The following is an 8,692-nucleotide window of genomic DNA, read 5'->3' on the forward strand; positions in this document are numbered from 1 at the left end:
GGTATGACATTTTATTTATTACATTATTTATTATTTTATTACATTATTATTGTCTACTATCTAAAACCCAATGAGCTGGGGGTTTGTGGAGGTAACCCCTAACCTGGCCTAATATGGTTAGGGTTTCATGATGGTAGCCACGGAAGTTCTATATAAGGGGGTCTGACGTATGCGAATATATATATATATATATATATATATATATATATATATATATATATATATATATATATATAAATTAAATAAAAGTTTCACATAAATCGGGTTTTAAAAATGGTTTTCACCAACAACCAAACCACACACGAAAGGCAAGTGTACCTATCGTTTGTAGCAAAGTATCGGTAAAAACCGAGTGTCAATCCATGGACACGGCTAACTTTTGATACTAAATCTTTGTAATTAATTTAACCAAACAAACAATCCAAGTAATTTTTCAAGTAACTAAACTAGCATTTAACAATAACAAAACAAGTAAAATACAACTAACAATCAATCCAAACAAGGCTACTTAGACTATGCATCCATTCAAACTTAGTGACAAAATAGCAATGATAATAACAAACATCATGTATTAAGCACCAACATCAAATTCCAATCAAGGCAACCTAATACTAGCAACAAAACAACATGATGGGTTTTCAACAAATTAATAACCATAGATTAGTAAGTTTGTCAAAACTACCTAATCTCATAATCAAAGGAAAGCTAGAATGAAAACAACAAACTAACCACCTAAAATCATGTAAAATAGACAAGTTCAAGAATACTAGTTAAACACATGAAAATTTTAATTAGCAAAATATGAACAAAGAATTATGGCCTTAATCCCTAGCAAATATTAACCAACTCAAAGAATCATATTATCACCATACAATTTTCTAATATCAAGTGATAGGTTTCATGCTTGTTAAAATTCATAACCAAGTTAATTTCCACTAGTCATTCCTAACTTAATGATATAAACAAAGTATGCATACACAAACTAAGTTCATAAACAAATGCTCAACACATAGTTTTCCAACATATTATGTTTAAACATCTATCAAACTAACAAGACTAGGAATTAAAACAAGCATTCAACCATCAAACTCTATTCAAGAACATGTCATAAGCTTGAAGAATACCAACTTGCCAAAATCATGCATAGATAAAATATCACATAAGTAGAAGTTTCAACATAATCTAAGTAGTAAAAGTATTAGCCCATAAGGCTTGATACAACAAACAAAATCAAAGTAGTCTTACAAAGCATTGTTAGGAACAAGAAATTGCAAACTAAGATGAATGATGAATGTTACTTGCAAGGATGATCATACAAGATGGAAGCCTTGAATTCTCTCTAGCAAACACACAATAATTTTCCAGCAATTTAGAGAATTCCCCTAAGGCTTCACACTTGAAATGGGAGTAGTGGAGGTGTATTTAAGCTTTCTGGACGTCTGGCACGGGCCCATGCACAGGCATGCACGGTCGTGCATATAAGTGGAAAGTCAACATCCTTCTTTAGTCTGACCAAAAGGGCAGACTTCTCTGTTCTGGCACGGTCACCGGCACGGGCCCGCACGACGTGCAGGTCATGCACGGGCATCCGCACGACCATGCACGGTCGTGCACTTTTGAATTTTTGCGGCACTGGCTTGCATCTCCGGGAAGCACGGTCGTGCAAGATCTTGCACGGTCGTGCGGGGTCGGCAGATTGCTGATTTTGTCCACGAAACGCCCTATTTTCTTGTTTTCTTTGTCGGGCGGGCGCCCGGACCTTCAAATTCACAAATAGCTCAAATAAGTACCAAAAACAATGAATTTGCATGGAGTTCGGCTAAAATATGAGGAAAATTTGGTGTAATAAGATATACACTTTGTGTTACATAAGGGTCTTCAACTCTTATTTGTGAATCTCCTTTTAGACCCTTGGCCTCCAACATATTTTTGTGTTAGTATAAAAGAGGAAACTCTTAGTAGTCACCTCCACCACCCCACTTTTCCATGGCAGATCCCGAGCAACAAGAGAAGAAGACGAAGGCGTGGGTTCATTCATCTTGAAGACCGAGAAACATCACATGGATCCGACCCGGATTCATTCCATGCTTCTTCATTGGCGCCATCTAGAGGTGGACAATAAAACCGGTTCCTGGAACCGGTTCAGTGGAACCGAACCGGAACCGAACCGGTTCCTACCCGTTTTTCGTAGGAACCGGTTCGGTTCCGTTTCAACCCGACGATCCGGAACCGGTTTGACATGTTTGGAGGTGGACCGGGTAGGAACCGGAACCGAACCGGAACCGGTTATAGCCGTTGGAGTGGTTCTAGCCGTTGGGAAACGGTTTTATGGCCGTTTTTTGACCGTTGGGGTCAAAAATGGCCGTTTTTTGGCTCCCCAAACACCCCACTACTAGTATAAATAGGTATTTGGTGTAATGGGTTCATCACAACACTCAAAACGCAAACCCGAACGCAAAAAAATACAAAAAAACGCTATTACAACGTTCTGAGTTCTCTAATCTCTTGTTTTCTCTTCTTCTATATTCATATTTGTTGTTATGGCTGCCTCACAATCATCGGTTGGTCAAGGTTCCACCGCCGGACCAAGTTTCGTTCGTATTGTACCTCATAATCGTAATCAAGAGATTTGGTGCAATTGGGATTTGGTTGAATTGAGTGACCATTCATTGAAGGCTCGGTGCAAGTTTTGTGGGATTTATTTAAACCCACTTTCGAATTCAAATTTGAAGAAACACATCGAAAAACCGTATTGCAGGGCGTTGAAACAGAACGTCGAGTCGCAACAAACGCAAATGGATAGTGAAGGCGGAATATTTACATACCAAATTGATCGAGTTCAAGATCGTATGGCGAAGTTTGTGATTCAAGAAGCTTTGCCGTTTAGCCACTTCGACAACCCTCGCTTAACCGCCATGATTCGAGATACGCTTCAACCACAATACACTCACGTAAGTCTTCATTGTGACATCTGCCCTGATCCGACCCGACCCAGGTACCCGTTTCTCTGACCCGATCTCTTTCTTTTATGATTTAATATTTATTTATACTTATATTTTACTTTTAATAATAAAAATATATATTTCCTTCCCGCCTTTTTCTCTCTCTTTCTTTCCGCCGTCCCCTCCCCCTTCCTTCTCTCTTTCCTCTTGTCGCCGTCCCGCCCTTAAGCCTTGTTTCCCTCAACTCTTTGCTTGTCCTTTGGTTCTTCCCGCCTAAGGATGTCTGCAGCTCCACGCGCCAGACTCCTTACATGGAAGCCTGCGTGAAGACATCTTGTTCCTGCGATGCGTGAAGAGAACTCTTCTCGCAGCGCGCTAAGAATGCATGTTCTTCCCGCAATGCGCTAAGAATGTATGTTCTTCCCGCGATGCGCTTAGAATTCTAGTTCACGCAGCACGCTAAGGATGTGATTCTTCCCGCAGTGCGCTAAGGATTGTTGTGCCAGCCTTCGCGCTCGCGTACTCAGCCTTCCCGCGCTTAACCCTTGTATCTTCTGTTTAAATCTAGCCGTTTGCTTTTGTGTTGTCTTATCTTTTGAGCCGTTGACCTAACCCATCTAATGTCTGAATAGTTACTTTCGGCGCAGCATGCGTACCAACCCCCATTGGTTGGTAGAAAAAGTGACTGACATTATCTTTTGAGATCTGCTTTTGCCATGCTTGACCAGTACCTTTATCTGATCCGCCCATGCCTGTTACTGTTCCCTGTCAGCTTTATCTTGCCCCCTGCAGCTGCCATATCTTTTGATATCTTTTGCTTTTGGAATCTTTTGCTTTTTGAGATCTTTTCCCCTTTTCTAGGGATTATGTCTCCTAGGGTTTTCCTATAAATAATAATAATATTTTCATAACACATCACACACAAACACTTAATCTCTCCTGTTCTCTTGCTCCTTGCTCTCTCTGCCGCCTTCCTCTCTGCCTCCGTCTTCCTCCCTGTTCTGCCCTGCTTTTCCGGTAATATATATATATTATATTATAATTTACTTATTAATTATGCTAACTTATAATCAAGACTTAAAACAAATCATTAAAACAATAATCTTAATTATAGGTTAACTTTGCTTGTTTAAGAGTTGATTCTTGCATATCTTTCACCGCATCGTTTATCAAGTGAGTTATCTCGTATCTAATCCCTTTTTGCTTTTAATGTTTTGGGATGTTCATGTGTTCATACAACTTAGAGTCTCAAACTTGTTTATGAACTTTAGTCGCGCAGTATCCCATGTGTTGAGGACGTAGACTTGGCTGTTTATTTGTATGTGTGGATCATTAACCGTATGGACGGTCTATTCCGCAGTTTTCATGGTACCATTAGATGAACACGGGAGAACATTCGTTTATGATTTTCTCTTTTGTTTACACATGCACAGTTAGTCTTGTTTGTGAGCTCAATTGTGAGCACTGGCAGTCTTGTCTCTTAGAGTTGGTCCCGATCAGATTACACCCTTGTTGAAAACCAGACATACACATGTTGCGCGCAGATTTATTGTTATCTATGTACTGTATTAAACTTGATTTCTCACCAACACGCAAGTGTTTGACGTTTATTTTAACACATGTTCAGGTTTGCAGTAGCTGTTTTGGAGCTTGTGGACACGTAGGACGTTTTTACTTTTGGACCTAGAATTAAAATGTATCAGGACAAGTTAATGATGTTTGAATGTTATAATTTATAATATATTGATTTATGTTTGATTTATGTTCTTTATTTTCCCCGCTGCGCGTGCGCGATAAAATGTGTATTAATAAATATTGACACCAATAGTGTCACGAGTAATGAAACAATATGTGGCGCCCCGATGTATAATCCGCCTTTGGTCGGGGTGTTACAGATTGGTATCAGAGCTCGTTGACTTTAGGATAGGTGGTTAGACGTAACGGCCTAGAATACCTAAGAGTCCCTTCTCGCGCATGAGAGAAATCTCATGTTTGCGCGCTTATTGTTAATTACTCGTTATTTATGAATATGCTCGCACTTGCGCAGTATATGATTTTATGTTTTATTTCGCGATATTTCGATTTTGGTTGAATTTCGATTTTTATTGATTTTACTTACATATTCGTTTGTGGGATTTGAAAATCCGAAAAGTCATGGTGATACATGAATAGTTGATTTTCAATTTCCATTTACGATTATGTTCTGAGGTTGGAGACTTGAAAAGTCATGGTGATACATGAATTGTCAACCTCCAATACTCATTTTCTTGTATATTTTATATTGAAGATTGGAAAGTCATGGTGATACATGAATCGTCAATCTCCAATACTCGTTTACTCGCATATTTTAAATTGGGAATTCGGAAAGTCATGGTGATACATGAATTGTCGATTTCTGATTCGAATTTGTTACCTTTATTAAGTCTGCATTTTGGGTCATTTATTTTACTTTAACTTTTGATAGCATCTAACTCCGTGAAACCAAGCTTTATAAAGTTATACTTTGCGATAAAACCAAGATATTAACTAAAATTAAAACTTTTATAGAATGCCTCCGCTATCTCGCCGATTTCAGAGAAGAGAAGCCTCGCGCATGCGTAGACAGCAACGTTCCCAGGAAATGGCCGCCGCAATAGCCCAAGCTTTGAGCCAAAACAATACCAACACCTCGAGTTATAACATTAAGACATTTAATGCGGGTAACCCTCCAAAGTTCACAGGTCTCGAAGGAGCCACCGTGATGCTCCAGTGGCTCGAGAAGATAGAAAACACTTTCCTTCACACCCAATGTGTCACACCCGGCCCTGAGCGGCGGAAACAGCCGGGCGCGCGCGAGTGGGGATTGATAATTAAGCACGGGCCATTGCAAACATTCAAAGATTTTCATTGCGCAAGAAATGTTTAATACATTACATTGTTTAAAAGTTACATAAAAACATCCAAGTATAACAACTGTTGAAGATTTCCAAGCCATATCCCCTTGCGCGGCGGGAACAACCACGCGCATCGAAGGGATAGAACTAAAATCTTCCAAAAAGCTAGTTTTAGATGTTCAGCGTGAGGTGCTCTAAGTGTGACTCCATGCGCTACCTAGTTATCTCCTGAAAGACACGTAAAAACATTTGAATCAGTATAAACTGAGTGAGTTCACAAGTTTTAGTAACTTGATAAATCGTATTGCATCATAATCATTCTGAAACATAATTCTGATAGCATCATTAAAACACATGCTTGGTAAGACATAGTTCTATCAACATATTCTGATAAAATCGTTCCGCGGGTACGCGCGAACATTTCTGGGAATTGTGCTCGTCCATGCAAAGTGGCGCTGCCACTACGAGCTAAAACAATGTATTATCGTCCCGCGGTTTACGCGTGGACATTTCTGAAAAACCGTGCTCGTCTATGTAAGTGGCGCTGCCACTACGAGCTAAAATAACGTATTACCGTCCCGCGGGTTACGCGCGGACGTTGTGCCGGAAAACAAGGCGCTCGTCCATGCAAAGAGGCGCGACCCCTACGAGCGGGTTCAAACCCATAGTACTGCCCCATGACCATACTAGGCACTCGTCCATGCAAAGAGGTGCGACCCCTACGAGTGGGTGGATCAAACCAGCAGTCCCTACCCTTAGAGTCCCAATGGTAAAGTGATCACTTACTCGAGTTCTAGCGCACATACATCGGAAACCTTAGATAACCGTTTGCGTTACTCATCATGAAACATAACTTAAACACATAATCGCTTGCATAGCTTGTAAGTATACCATGATAAAACATTATTTAAGTACGTGTCCCTCGCCCCGAAAACAGTTTAAAAATAGTGAAAACAGTGAAAATAGGGGCTGTGAGACTCACCTGAGGTTCTTGTTAAGGGATTAATCGAGATTCGGGTTTTCTTGGCGTTGGCCTCGGAATCGAAGGTCTAGAATACGATTAAATAGCAAGAAATCTATATTAAGATCAAGATATAAGGGTCGGAAAGTAGATCTCAAGGTTATAATCTCGGCTTACCTTGTAACAGGAACGGAATTGAAAATCAAATAGATGCTTGGGAGATGATTCAGGGCAGATTTGCAGTTTTAAGAGAGAAGTTTGAAGTGTGTTGAGTGATAATTTTAGGTTACATATTTATAGGCAAACTCAATGGAACACAATCCCTTGATTTAGGGGATTGTAATCTTTTCATATCTAGGTGTGATGATGATAAAGTATGGAAAGTATTATTATTTATTCAAAAGTGGAGGAGTGGTTAAAAGATTCTGATTTTCGTAGGACATGCAGGTCTGTGGTTGGTGAAAGTAGGGTGGCTGATAGTTGACTGTTCATGCTACAGTGTGCTTTTGCCAGTGCACAGTAAAAAGTAGAAATTTTCTGAAACACGTTACTGTTTTCTTTTGGGCGGGAATAATCCCCTTTATTCTGAAGAATAGACTAAGTATTCTGCGTGTATAACTTTGTGCGTACAGCCTTATGCGTGTAGGATTCTGCGTGTAGAATGTTTCTTTGCTGCGGGTAGGTACGTAACCTTCTCGCAGTCAGGGACATTGAGTTTCATTTGTAGATTCTCCAGGTGGTCTTGGTATTTCAACATAGTGATCAGTCATGTTGAAGTCAATTCCATCTTGGAGCTTCAGACAAACTAGCTCTCAATGTTCCCGCCATGCGGGGAGGTTAGTTCCCTTCCGCACGCGCATAAACGATTTAGGGTGCACCCGCCTTAGCATCATGCGTGACGGTCAACCCATTAGACAAAGGTACTCGACTGGACATGAGTACGGCTTATCACCCCCAAACGGATGGACAAAGCGAACGAACGATCCAGACATTGGAAGATATGCTGCGCGCGTGCGCGATCGATTTTGGAGGTAGTTGGGATACCCACCTCCCGTTGGTTGAATTTTCTTACAATAACAGTTATCACACAAGCATTAAGGCTGCGCCGTTCGAAGCTTTGTATGGGCGCAAGTGTAGATCCCCACTGTGCTGGGCTGAAGTGGGTGACAAGCAAATGACTGGTCCAGAATTGATCCAAGAAACAACAGACAAGATATAAGGGTCGGAAAGTAGATCTCAAGGTTATAATCTCGGCTTACCTTGTAACAGGAACGGAATTGAAAATCAAATAGATGCTTGGGAGATGATTCAGGGCAGATTTGCAGTTTTAAGAGAGAAGTTTGAAGTGTGTTGAGTGATAATTTTAGGTTACATATTTATAGGCAAACTCAATGGAACACAATCCCTTGATTTAGGGGATTGTAATCTTTTCATATCTAGGTGTGATGATGATAAAGTATGGAAAGTATTATTATTTATTCAAAAGTGGAGGAGTGGTTAAAAGATTCTGATTTTCGTAGGACATGCAGGTCTGTGGTTGGTGAAAGTAGGGTGGCTGATAGTTGACTGTTCATGCTACAGTGTGCTTTTGCCAGTGCACAGTAAAAAGTAGAAATTTTCTGAAACACGTTACTGTTTTCTTTTGGGCGGGAATAATCCCCTTTATTCTGAAGAATAGACTAAGTATTCTGCGTGTATAACTTTGTGCGTACAGCCTTATGCGTGTAGGATTCTGCGTGTAGAATGTTTCTTTGCTGCGGGTAGGTACGTAACCTTCTCGCAGTCAGGGACATTGAGTTTCATTTGTAGATTCTCCAGGTGGTCTTGGTATTTCAACATAGTGATCAGTCATGTTGAAGTCAATTCCATCTTGGAGCTTCAGACAAACTAGCTCTCAATGTTCCCGCCATGCGGGG

This window comes from Bidens hawaiensis, unplaced genomic scaffold (genome assembly GCF_021521415.1).
Source record: "Bidens hawaiensis isolate Kalapana, Puna unplaced genomic scaffold, B.hawaiensis_p1.1 tig00032774_1, whole genome shotgun sequence".
Classification (NCBI taxonomy): Eukaryota; Viridiplantae; Streptophyta; class Magnoliopsida; order Asterales; family Asteraceae; genus Bidens; species Bidens hawaiensis.